This window comes from Schistocerca serialis, unplaced genomic scaffold (genome assembly GCF_023864345.2).
Source record: "Schistocerca serialis cubense isolate TAMUIC-IGC-003099 unplaced genomic scaffold, iqSchSeri2.2 HiC_scaffold_1362, whole genome shotgun sequence".
In the NCBI taxonomy this organism is placed as follows: Eukaryota; Metazoa; Arthropoda; class Insecta; order Orthoptera; family Acrididae; genus Schistocerca; species Schistocerca serialis.
The window spans coordinates 29,053,344-29,067,516 of record NW_026047583.1 but is presented as its reverse complement, the minus strand read 5'-3'; positions in this window follow the sequence as shown (position 1 = coordinate 29,067,516).

The window sequence follows — 14,173 nt, the reverse complement described above, 5'->3', positions numbered from 1 at the left end:
GTATCTGGGAGATGGTGACTCTAAAGCATTCAAAGAAGTTTTGGAAAGCAAACCATATGGGAACAGAGTAAATATAAGCAAACTTGAATGTGTCGGACATGTGCAGAAGAGAATGGGTGCCAGGCTGAGAAGGTTGAAATCAGGTATGAAAGGGAAAAACTTGCATGGCAAAGGAAGATTGACTGATTACATAACTGATAAAATTCAGAATTTGTGTGGCCTTGCAATCAGGCAAAATACAGGCAATCTTGAAGAAATGAGGAAAGCTGTATGGGCTTTGTATTTCCACACCGCATCCACAGATGAGCACCCAGAACGTGGTTTGTGCCCCAAAGGGGAAAAGAGCTGGTGTAAATACAATAGGGGACTAACAACTGGAGAGAAATACATTCACCACCACAGTCCACCATTTGCAAACGTCCTGACTCTTCTCTTCAGAAAATCCTATCCGTGTCCTATGGAGTTTACGTCGGGACTACATGCTGGTCACTCTAGAACACTGGTATTGTGCCGCCGAATAAAATTTTGCTCTGCGGCTGCAACATGGTCATGAGCGTTGTCGTGCTGTCGCGCGTTAGAAGAAACCTTTACCAACATCTTGTGTCGAAGGTTCTAAATTATGATCAAACATTTCGTTGATGTACTTCTCCCCTATTACACGTGTGTTATTCCTTCTGTGGACCATGACCAGTTCTGTTCCAGTGTACACTGTGATTACTTCCCACAGCGTTACAGCGTATCCTCCAAAATTGACTGTTGGAGACACTGCAGCTTCCCTATTATGTCTCTCACGAGTTCAGAAATGGTTCAAACGACTCTACGCACTATGGGACTTAACATCTGAGGTCATCAGTCCCCTAGACTTAGAACTACTCAAACCTAACTAACCTAAGGACACCAAACACATCCATGCCCGAGGCAGGATTCGAAGCTACAAACGTAGCAGCAGCGCGGTTCCGGACTGAAGCGCCTAGAACCGCTGGGTCACATCGGCCGGCCCCTCACGAGTTCTCCATACCCCGATACGAACATCGTTTCCACGAAAGTTCACTCTACTTCCGTCGCAAAACAGCACTTTACTCCAATGCCTTAACGACTGATGCCTGTGGTATTCGGTAAAGTGCAGTCTCGTTTTTTATGTTAGTTAAATCTGCCATATTTACCTAAACTGATTCTCGTGTAGTCTGTTATGGATTGTTTGGTGTATTTTTCACTGATAGTGGAAGTACAACAACCAGCAAAGTTTACTCATGTGCAAAAGATCTCAAAGTACTAACAGCAATTTTCCTTGTTTTTCTTTTCGATTAGTGTATATACCTGAGCGGCGGCTGTCTCTCCGCAGGCCCGGGCGTACAAAGGGATCGGGTGGGCGGGCGGGGGGGGGGGGGGGGGGTGGGGGGTCCACTGGTGACTCCTCGTGCGGCGGGGGGCGTGGACCAGCGTCAATCAACTGTTGGCTACGTTGGAGGCGTAGGGCTGCTGGAGCAGGGCTCCAGGCCAAACTTCGTTGATAGCCCTAGCTCGATAGCCACAGTGTTTCTGTTTTCTCAAATTCCAAAGTATGTCCCTCGCTGAGGCTGTTTGCTGCCACTATGTCCCTCATGTACGAATCTAATGTGTTCCATCCAGCGTTGCCAGATGCTGTCCTGTGTTTGCCCAGAGTGTTGGTAGCCGCATTCGCAAGGGATGTGCTGTATACACCGTGTATTTGCAGTTATGGTTGTCCTTTATCGAGCCGAGCGTATTTTTCGCTTTTCGTGGGGATCGAACAAAGTCCTTGATGTTGTTTCGGACGATTCTCGCAGTTTTGGCTGAAGGAGACCCAATATAGAGGACAAATGCGAGTTTGTGTTCCTCTCTCTCTCTCTCTCTCTCTCTCTGGCTGTTATTTGAGGATAGCTGAATCATTGCTTTTCTTCAGTGCGCGTCTAATGCGCGCTTTGCTGTACACATTTTGGCTGCACAGCTTTAAGGTGTGTATCTCGGCTGTGAGGCTGTCTTCATCACAAATGGCAGGTTCGCTGTGTACTGGAGTCGTCAGAAAGGTGTACCGCTGCGCCGGCTGATGACAGCTCGCTGCAAGATGGTACAGATATGAGTGGTTCTTTCTTCACATAGACTTAATGCCCGAGGACTCCGTCTGCAAATCTTCTTATTATAACGTCCAAAAAAGTGGAAGACTTCCGTTATGTTCTAGCTCCAACGTGAACTGCAAGTATTCATGAATGCTTGTTCAGACGGACCGGGAACTGAATCAGAGCTTCTCGGCCTTGTTCCCACACGACCAAGGTGTCACCCTCGTAACTTATTGCCACTGTATTTGGAAACGTTTGCGATGAAAGCAATGTCTACCGTCGAACTGGTGTATCTGAAGTCACCGAGATGTAACTGTTCGCTTCTTGACATCTTTACTAACGCTGGAACGAATGTGTCCCAAGACAGATAATCAGATAAGCATGATACTGGTGTATATCAATGTTCAAAGGGTAAAGGGAAGTCTACCAACAGTTTTCAGAATTCTTATAATTAAACAATTGCACCTGAAGGTTGTCCTGTCTCAGTTTTCGCTGTTAAGAGGCCATTGACTGTTTCATTTTGTAATATACATCTTGTTCATTAGACATTTGTCTAAAGATATTAGCTATGGCTGTTTTTGCGCAATCAGCTAAAATTTTGGAAATTTGTGGTAAGGACTATGGGACCAAACTGCTGAGCTCATCGGTCCCTAGGCTTACGCACTACTTAAACTAACTTAAACTAACTTACGCTAAGGACATCACAGATACCCATGCCAGAGGGAGGACTCGAACCTCCGACTGCGAGAGCTGCGCAAACCGTGACAAGGCGCCTTATACCGCACGGCTATCCCGCGCTATCAGCTAACCTAATAGGGAAGTTTACAGTACGAATTAACGTGAATAATAATTTTACTGACTGAAATAAATGCTTACTGGTGGATCTATTAAGAAAACCTTTATGGCATCACTAGCAACCATTATTTCCTGTTACTTACTTTTAAGTAGACGAATAGATATGTTGACGACATGTCGACATGCTAACACAGATCGACTAAGGTGTCATAGATGTAACTCGTGCATTGTGCACGCCTCTGCCACCGATCAACGTCTCTGGCGTATTTGCATCTGTGGCCGCATGCGCATTTGCGCGTTACACGAGTATAAAGGGACGAAGCGAGCCCTGGAGCGGCAGTCTTGCGGCTCACTCTGAAGATGGCTGAACGTTATACGGCCGAAATATTAGAAGAAGAACGAGCATTCTTTCGGCTGCACACCCGAAACTTAATGGAAAAGTCTTTGCGCCGCCAAAATCTGAAGACTCACATTAAAAAAAAATTAAAAAAAAAATGGTTCAAATGGCTCTGAGCACTATGGGACTTAACATCTGTGGTCATCAGTCCCCTAGAACTTAGAACTACTTAAACCTAACTAGCCTAAAGACATCACACACATCCATGCCCGAGACAGGATTCGAACCTGCGACCGTAGCAGTCGCGCGGTTCCGGACTGAGCGCCTAGAACCGCTAGACCACCGCGGCCGGCAAGATTCACATCAAGTACCTCTGCGGGGAGGAGATGGTTTTATGTGCTCGACGATTTGATAAGCTTCGACACTTGAGAGCAAGATTACTGAGCTCTTTAAATTTCGTACTAAGGTGCCGTGACCAGGGTATAATTCCGAAGTTTGCCAGATTAGTACATTTTATAAAATCGATGTCTATGAATAAGATTTTAACAAAAGCTGGTTCTGCTGTTGTTAAGGAGAGGATCCACTTTATTCGCCGAAAATTAGACCCGGTTTCTGAAGAACTTTATCGCCAGTAACTGAAGATGTCTGTGGTGATACCCTATGATTCTTGGAATTGGATTGATGGTACAACTTGGGCCAAATCAGACTGGATTCGTGAGGTGGCCACGTCCAGACAGATTGTTATTCGACGCCCTGTCATTAATATGACAGGTAGAGATTCGGACGATGCTACGATGATGGTCTTGAGTAGGGGACAGAATTTTGCACCCACGCCTCAGGTCCTACCATTACCTCCTTTTATCAGCGCCACTGAAGAAGCGGTTCGGCCACTTCCCACGGATTCAGCAGAGGAAATAAGACGTGAAACATGCCGTGCAATTATGAAGGCTCGTCCACAAAGGAGCAATGTATCTGTGGCAGTGAGGTTTGCACTACGTAAGCTTCGCTAGGGTACTCAGAATTATTGAGTGACAGCATGTACCGGGAGGTCATCAGGGACGACGAATTCTTCTTCGCTTCTGAATGATTCTCCCCTCCCACCAGAAGTTGCCCGGAGGTTGAAACCTAGAGGTGCAGTGCCTCCTAGATTTTATGGGCTACCAAATGTCCACAAGAAAGATGTTCCTCTCTGCCCCATAGTGAGTATCATAAGCTCTCCGACCTATGACCTAGCCAAACACCTAGCATCGTTGTTGAGGCCTCTTGTGGGATAATGTGCTCACCACATAACAAACACAGATAATTTCATTAGTAAACTGAAATCGTTGAAACCAAACCCTTCTGATATATTAGTTAGTTTCGATGTGGTGTCTTTATTCACAAAGGTTCCCCTTCGAGAATCTCTACAACTTATTGAAAGAAGTATCGACAAAAAGATTTCAGCTTTATTCAAACATGTTGTGACCTCTATATACTTCTTATTTAACAACGAATTTTTTGAACAGACGGATGGAGTCACCATTGGTAGTCCCTTATCCCCTCTGGTGGCCAATTTATTTATGGAAGACTTCGAGGAGAAGGCGCTTGAATCTGCTGACTTGAAACCCACGGTATTCTGGAGGTATGTTGGACCTTTGTAGCTTGGCCTCATGGTGAAGATAACTTGCAAGATTTCTCAAGACATCTGAACTCCCTCCACGATCAAATAAAGTTCACAATGGAAATTGAAAAGGAGAGGTGCCTTCCACTCTTGAATGTTCTGGTTCAGCGCAGAGGTGATGGTACTTTGGAAGATGAAGTGTATCGGAAGCCGACGCACACTGATTTGTATTTACGTGCAAATGGCTGCCACCATCCTGGCCAGACGACGAGTGTTGTCCGAACATTGACTCATAGAGCGCATATCGTTTGTGACGAAAGCAAGATGAGGTTTCCCACTTACAAAGAGTGTTTGAATACAACGGGTACTCCCCGCAGCAAATACAGAAGGCACTGAAAATGAAACCGAAAGAGGGCACAAAGAAAGCAGAAGAAGACGAAGAAACCTTTACGTCGATGGCCTTCCTGCCATATGTGGGTAGCCTCTCATCAAAAATAGGACGGATTCTCAGCAGACACAAAGTAAAAGTGATTTTTCGTCCTCCACCCAAGAAAGCTGCACTCGTGGGCTCCGACAAAGATGATTTGCTACTCCGAAAATCTGTAGTTTACAATATTCCATGTGAATGTGACCTTTCTTACACTGGACAAATAACTCGTACCGCCCAAGAAAGATGTACAGAACACCGGACTTTTACAATCTAAGAAGTCGACAGTGGCACAGCACTGTATTGGTATTGGTCACAGTGTGTTGTATGACAACGTCGAAATTTTGACTACTACATCATCTTTTTGGGACTTGATAGCGAAGGAAGCATTTCAGATTCGCTTGACGACAAATTTAATTGCCAGAGATAGTGATTTCAACCTTGATAAATCGTGGAATCCGGTACTTGGTGTAATTAACTCACAAAGACGTCGTCACAGTGGAGCTCACAAGGATATAAGGACATGCCATCACAGGCCTACTACGGAGTCATAGACGTAACTCGCGCACTGTGCACTTCTGCCGCCGACCAACGTCCCTGACGCATTTGCATCTGTGGCCGCGTGCGCAGTCGCGCGTTACACGAGTATAAAGGGACGAAGCGAGCACTGGAGCGGCAGTCTTGCGGCTCACTCTGAAGGTGGCTGAACGTTATACAGCCGAAATATTAGAAGAAGAAGGAGAATTCTTGCGGCTGCACACCCGAAATTTTATGGAAAAGGCGTCTGCATTCGGCTACGCCAGCTGCTATGTGTGTTTGGCCATCTTCTGTTCCTCCAGTGCATTGGTGCCTCACTGACAGTTCCCGTAACTCCGTGTTGTGGTCCACTCTCTCTAGCCTTCCGCCTTTTTTCTGACAAAGTGCTCTTCTACAGGGTCTTTTCCTGCACTCTACCACTCTCCACCTTCCCGAACTTATTCCCACTGGTGTTCTTCCATATTTCCCTTTCGTTGAAAGTATGATTTTTAACGTGGTTCATGATATTATAAAAACGTGCAAGTTATTTTCTTTAGTTAAATAAATCATTTCAGTTTTACCATTTTTTATTACCAGTCTCGTAAAGCTCAACGCACTAAATCAAGTCTAGCAGTCAGAATTGGCCTCTTATAGTTTCCAAATCTTGCGATTTAGCTGTTACTTTTGAGTGAAGCTCTCTCAGTTACCCCGGTTATGCTGCACAGAAACTCTAACACATCCGTCTTCGTACTCCTTGACATATTGTGCAATATTAAGTAAGGAAACAGGGCAAAAAATAAATCTGTCGTCGAATATGAATTGTTGCAATACTAGAAACAATAAACAATGAACGGTGCTTCAAGTACAAATTAATAAAACGGGCGATGAATTCTACGATTTGAAAGTCATAGCAACACAGCTGCAGAAATGAGTGCAGAACAGTCCATGTTAATCAATAGCCCTGTTGTAATTTCTAACAAAAGTAATTTTTCAGAATGCTGCCGGAAAGTCTGTGGTATGAGGACATTTAGGAATCGGTAGAATCCTTAGCAAGCTTAGGCAATTTCTTACTTGGCCAGCCTTGTATACGTATATGTGGCGTTTAGAGGGGTGAGTGCCATAACTGTAAGATTCCTAAACACAATTTTAATACTGTCAGGGGATTTTTAAAATCTTGAAGAGAACACTCTCCCATTGATAAACTCTTTGTTGGTTATGTCAGCCGCCTGCCACGTACTCGTACTGCCAGTCAGTATAACCTGGTCGTGACTGATGACACCTCCAGATTTGTCTGGTTCGTACACAGTAGTAGGCTGACAGCTGGGTTAATTATTCGTCAATTGTCGGAGATATATTCCACATTTGGCCCTCCCGATACCATTGTCAGTGAGAACACTTCTCCCCTCCTCTAACAAGAGTTTAAAAGACTTAGCTCCGATAATGTCATAATTCACTCCACAATTGTACCGAACTGTCCACAACCTTCATTTATGGAGTGACTGAACTGCAATCTGAAGACGTCCTTAATTATTTTCCATTCCCTTTACTCCACAAGCGCGGCCATTCAGTAGCATGTCTCAATTTGGTGTTTTGATTCTGCCAACCGTGTAGCCCTTAAAACCACCTCCACTTCCTTGGTATTTGGTCGTCGTTTCAACTCCCCACTGTCCAATCTGTGATCAGTTAACGATCTGTTCTCTGAGAATGTGACGCCTAGCCTGATTCAGGGTAACTGGAGATAAGTGGTAGCAAATATTAATATCACACCCAAGAGGCAGGCGTGCCATTAAAATCTTGGGCAAAGCAAGTTTAAGGTGTGTGGTAGTGATAAGGTTCGTTTACAAAAACATTCTCCCAAGGGTCAAAGTACGCCGCAGTTCCTGATAAACTGGCACCTCGCTTTGTAGGACCTTGTGAGGTTATCCAGGTTCTTAATCCAGTCACCCTACTGGTACGTAACATCGCTACAGGAAAGTTTTCTAGAGTACATGGCTCCAAGGTCGAGGGAGGGAGCTAAATTTTCTGTAATAGATTCGATATACTGCTAGTGGGCTGGTTTGAAATTCTTGCATGCAAAACTGGCTGATTGATGGTATGAGGTAAGTTCGAGAGAGGGCGTGAGTTGTACGTCGGCAACGGGCGAGGCCAGTGGATGCAGAGTGGGCGCCGCACTGTGAGGAGCAGAGGCAGTCAGGAAGATGGCGTGGGTGCGAGGAGAGGCATGTGTGGAGGCAGAGGGAGGAACCATGCACTGTTTGCGGGGCTGCTGCCTTCATGTTGCCACTTGTGGTGTCTGGAGACTGATACCACTGCTGGGTGGAGCGACAATTGTCAGGTGCTAATTTCCATCCAGGACATCTCGGGATCCTGTGTGGCATACTCCAGTTCCTGAATCTGGTGAGACGATTCGTCCGATTAGTTCTTGTTTACAAGTAAAATACAACGTCTTGCACTGCTTTTAAGTTCAAGTGGAACTGACGGACAAGAATACTATAAATGTTTTCCGGCGTAATGAGCCAGCGCTTGGGATAGCCGATGATCCAAAGCAGTATAACACGTGACAGCCAAAATGTTATATAGTTGTGACTGTTAGACAGGTCGCTGTGCCGTTGTAAGTCTAATTTTCTACCTTGAGTTTAGGGGCAGATATTGATGTTCAGGTAACTGCCTGACTATTGGCTGAGTTCCCAGTTCCTTGTTACTTGAATTCAAAGCCAAATAGTGTTTAAGGAGACCAATGTAGGAAAATTACTCTCACTTGCCTTAAGTGGAATTGGTTTTTTACCTCTTTGTAGTTGTTCATCCTGGTGTGCAACAATTTGTTCATTTAGAATTTTAGCCTGTTTTAGTTCAGCCTGATGTGTTGGCAGAAGAGCCAACACCGTGTTGCTAGAGGAGGCCGAAATGCACGCGTTTAAGCTCACGCAGACTGGCGTGAGGTCTGGAACAGTTAAAGGAGTTGAGTCTAGTAAATAAAGTACGTAGTTGCGTGAATACTTAACTTTAATCCATAATTGGTGAACATCGCTCTTGATGATACATAATTACAATCTCAATATAAACTGGTAATGGCGCCTTGCTACGTCGTAGCAAATGACGTAGCTGAAGGCTATGCTAACTATCGTCTCGGCAAATGAGAGCCTATTTGTCAGTGATCCATCTCTGGCAAAGTCTGCTGTACAACTGGGGCGAGTGCTAGGAAGACTCTCTAGACCTGCCGTGTGCTGGCGCTCGGTCTGCAATCACTGACAGTGGCGACACGCGGGTCCGACGTATACTAACGGACCGCGACCGATTTAAAGGCTACCACCCAGCAAGTGTGGTGTCTGGCGGTGACACCACACAGCCCATCCAGGGCCCTGTGAAATCTCCCCAGGTAACAGGCGAGAGCTTAGGGCGGGTTTCCACTGCCCTGGTTGGCCACGGGACTGGCGCTGGTCTCACAGCGACCGACCGACCGACCGACCGACGTGCCGGTGTTATAAAACGCTGAGCCATCTCCTGTCGCATTGCTGACAGTTCGAGGCAGGAGCTGTAAAACAGTAACAACTTTGTTGTATCTATGTTACTTTCTTAAGCACATCTGTCTTTGCTCTGATGGCTGTTAGCGTTTAAGTTGGCAGATTACTTCGCACTGACCTGCTGATATTTAATTAACATTTAATGAGCGACTTGGCCTGTTTTGATCCTAAATACCATGTAACCTGAATTGCTGTCAATTAAAGACTTAGTGAGCTCGGTGTAGCATGTTTCTCAATTACAATTATTAATTGGAAGATTATTAATAGAGTTTGCTAAGCGCCAGGCGCACATTTTTTCTAAAATTGCAAATAATATTCAAATTCTTTTGAAAAGATAAATTGTTATTGATACATAGTTAAGTAAGCGCTAGCCACTGTTGTTGTTGTTGCTGTGGTCTTCAGTGTGTGTAGGTCTTAAGAGATACTATATAGATGAAGCTTCTGTGATATGTCTTGTTAGTTTATTCCCTAAGAATGGCAATATAACTAACGGTCTTGCCACATTGGATTTCACACAATCAACAAAGTTCAGCACTGCCAGGCCTGGCTAGTACCTGGATATTCCAGGTGCAATTGCATTTGAAAGACAGGCACTTGGTTTTTGCACAATATTACTGTAAAGGATGAGCCAGACAATAGGAGATTTTACTTTATTATATGAGCCTCCAACTAGTAACTTCATTACTCCATTACGGCCAAGTCACGGCCGGCAGTGTTAGCTGCCTGTAAATTCTTTCGTCCCACGGTCTAGTAACAGGAAGTCAGCACCGAGAAAGGGCACCTTGTTCACGCGCCTCTCTCGTGTGCTGACGAGGTAACGCCGTCCCAGGCGTCGCTTAGCAGGCAACGCTCTGGAAAGTTCCATGCCGCCCACACGGTTTGCTCGGTCCTGACCAATCAGGGTGGAGGAAGCCGCGTGGTGCGTCGAACATACCCGGCCGCCCGTCGCCGGGCTCGCTCTCTTGTTTTCTTGCTCACCCGCGAGTCGGATGCGCGCCCTGTAGCTTTGAACATCCCCCCGCTTCTCCCGGTGCTGCGGCACTGTGGACTTAGTTTTGGCAGATAACCACTTTCGGTAGCTTCGCGAACAATGTTCGCCAAATTGCAAGCTCTGGCTCACCCTCACCTCCCTAGGCCTATGTAGCCCCTTTCATCATGCTTTAGCCAATAAATGGCCTTTCTCTAAAAATTACTCTATTATTCCATAACGCCCACCGCCTGCCCATACCCGCCATCCTGTACAATTGGTGTCAGAAGTTTGGATACGTTCCCGTAGTGACTTTGTCACTACACAAAATTTTTCCCGGCGAGACGCCGTGAACTTCGCGCATGGAATGCGCCAACCGGTTGCCACGTTTGCTCCACGTGGGCCGTGGCTGCTCCACTAAACACGCACAGGGCGCGTGCTGCAGCGAGGCAGCCCACGCTAGTCAGCCACGTGAGCCGGACGCCGCCGCGGTGCCCGCTGCCTGAGTTCGAGGGGCCTGCGCTGCGCTGCCCGACCTGCCGGGCCGCCGTCATCCGCCGCCGTCATCCGCCGCCGTCATCCGCCACGCCGCCGCCGCCCGCCGCTGTCACCGACGCGCCAGGGGCTGCCGCCATCGCCGACCGGCCGAGCCAGCGCCGTCCGCCGCCAACAAATCTGCCGCCGCCCGAGGGTCCGGACACCGCCGCCGCCGCCCGCTACCGCCCGCCGACCACCGACCACCGCCGCCGCAGTCACTGCACCGCGCCGTCGCCGCCACCAATGCGTCGCACCGCCGCCATCACCATGTAAGTCGCCGCGATGCTTACAACTATAGCTTCGACGATCTTCCGCCGCTGGATTGAGAATCTTTGTGGCCGTCCTTTTTTTGTAACAATCATTACTTTTTTCTGGTCACTAGCGTCCCATAAAATTGTAAACATGCCGATGGGAACACGAGCGACGGAACGGGATACCCCCGTAGAGGCATCTGCCTCGCAAGACCCGCTCGAGGCCATACATGCACAAATGCGCCAGTTATTCGCACAAAATCAGGAGCTACTTGAGCAAAACCGTGTCTTGAAACAGACGCTGGAAGCTAGTGCGCGAACTTCCATACCTGTGGCTAGCTCCACCCCTGTAACAAATGCTCAAACAGAGGCAACTAACACTAATTCTGTCTCTAATACAAACGCCACAATTTCTGCTAACATGGCGACTGTAAGCAATTTTCCTGCGGCTGATTTCATTCCCACGTTTTCTGGGAAGTCCCACGAAAATGTGGCTATGTTTTTACAAAATATTCGTGATGTGGGTCGCACGTGTGCCTGGCCGGACGATCTATTGGTCAATGTAGCCAGACTGAAGTTGACGGGGGAAGCCCGAATGTTCATAGAAATGGTGGATGAATTGCGTGACACGCACGAATTTGAAGTATTGGCCCGCGGATTGACTATGCGTTATACCGATACCAGAGGTACCACGTATTACAGAGATCAATTATCAACCCTTAGGCAGAAGCCTAATGAGGATTTTGATGCCTTTGCAGATCGCATACGAGCAGTGTCTTGTCGTACCTACAAGCTAGGTGAAAATGCCAGTGAAAACAGAATTTTGCGCTCAGAAGCCGAAGCGCGTGCAATTGATGCATTTGTTCGCGGTATTGACCCCCGCATCGGAGGAGAAGTCAAAGCTGCCTCCCCCACTTCTCTGTTTGAAGCTGTTCGTTTGGCAATGCTTCGCGAAGAGGTGTTGCGTTTTTGCGCTGCCGCCCCGCGCCCATCGGACCCAGTACCGGTCCCAGCAAAAGAAGTATTTTGTCAGCGTTGTGGGAAGCCCAACCATACGGCAATGCGCTGTCGCGCGCCGTATTGCACTATTTGCCGGACAGTAGGTCATGCTAATAATGTTTGCTCCACAAAGTCACCATTTTCAAATCAGATGCGCGGCCACTGCCGCAAAGCGGGGTCGAATCAGTGAAACGCTTGGGGGGGCAGGTTCCGCCACCCACCCGCGCCCCCGACAAAAATAATACACCCGGTTAGGACCGAAAAATGTAAAGAGGTGAAACACGTTAGTCTATTTGGCGTACTCGGGAACAAATCAGTTAGAATTTTAGTTGATACTGGTGCTCAAGTTAGTGTATTGTTTGCGGAGAAAAATGATCGAAGGGTGTTACAGCCACCCCGGTACCATATCAGTGGCCTTGGAGAGGAAGTAATTGTCCCCGCAGGTTCGTGTGTAGTGAACCTGCAAATCGACGAGGGTAAATACAGTCAGATGATGGAGGTAGTAAGGCTAAAGAAGGATGAATTTGACATCATACTAGGGAATGACTTCCTGCACCGTTATCAGGGGATAGTGGATTATCGAACGCGAACTGTGCAGTTCGGCGAAGCAATTCACCGATTTGGCAGTGCGCACCCCCGTCAGACGCGAGGGAGCTGCGAAAGGCGCCGTTCACAGTCTCCCATAAAACCGCAGATGTGGGCGATAAAAACCACTGACCCTGTGAGGATAAAAGGCGGAAGTGGAAAGATTCTCTGGATAGATATTAAAAATCAAGAACAGCCTAAGACAAACATTCTGGTTGACCCGCTCACCCAGAATGATGTTTTAGATCGTCAGTCAGTCCATACAAAGAGAAGTATCTGCCGACCGGAAAGGAGACAGAAGGGTTTTGCGATACCCGTAAGTATAGATAATTTTGGTGTAAAAGATGTTGTGATACCGAAGGGTACTATTGTTGCCAGTGGTCAGGAAATTTTTGAGGAAATAAGAGGAGCTGAGAAGCAGCGAAATAAAGATAAGAAAGGAAGGAGAAGAAAGAAATGTTCAGTTAGAGAAGTGCGATATGTCGCGTCGACGTTAAAGGGTCAGTTATCAGAGAAGTTAGGTTATTTAAACAGTGAGGAGAAAAGGATGTTGCAGCTAGTATTAGAGGAATTTTCGTGGTTATTTGAAGAGAGGCAGTTTCTACCGGCTACGGATTTGGTTCAGCACGAAATCCCGACCGGAGAAGCTCGGCCTAGTACGCCAGTAGTTCCACCTAAAAAAGCAAGAAAGAAGGTAATACAACCGCCTAGACAGCAACGTAGATATGCTCTAAGGTCAAACCCCTATGATTTGCGTTCCAGCAAGTAGGTCTGAAATGGTATGCAAACAGTTGGAAAAGTCCTGCATGCAGCAAGAGAATCAATTGACGGTACTATACCTTTAATTAAGTTATGCATGTTAGTTATAAGTAGACATAAGAATTGGCAACCATTGGTAATAGAATGTATGATGTCACATGTTAATGGAAGTGACTGAAGTTATGTAATCATTTTGTCTTGTCATTTAACGTCTCCAGTCATGTTATCGTAGCGGTCGAGAATTAAAACCACAAACATTCTTTAATCATGGAATTAAGGGGAAAGTTGTTCTTGTCAAAAGAACACGTAGAGAAAGAATCAGTTAATCTTGTATATTTCAAAGGGATTCACATTTCACTTGTTAATTTAGTGAATAGTGCACGAACACAGGTATTAAAGCTTTACCATAAAAACATGATACTAATACGCCTTCGTAACTGCCAGTAGATCAGTGACTACATGCAGCCGTCTACCTGTACTTTGAAAGACGCCCTATTACCTGTATGTTTTGCTAAATGATCACACAACGATAATAACAAGAATAAATACGTCCAAGTTAAACAACAAATAGGCTACTCTAAAGTAAAAGGAGTCTTCCTGAAGTGCTATTTTATTGTTTTCATGATGCGATGTTGAACAGACAACGAGGTAAGTTTTTTGGCACCATGTATTTCTGTATATTAAATGCCACGGAAGGAGTGCGTAAATACCTCCACTGTGGTCTACAACTGTTCACATGCGCCGAGTCCCGCCCCTCCCTGTCAGCTGGCGACGCGGCCCCCTCCCCTCTCCATCCACCGGCCT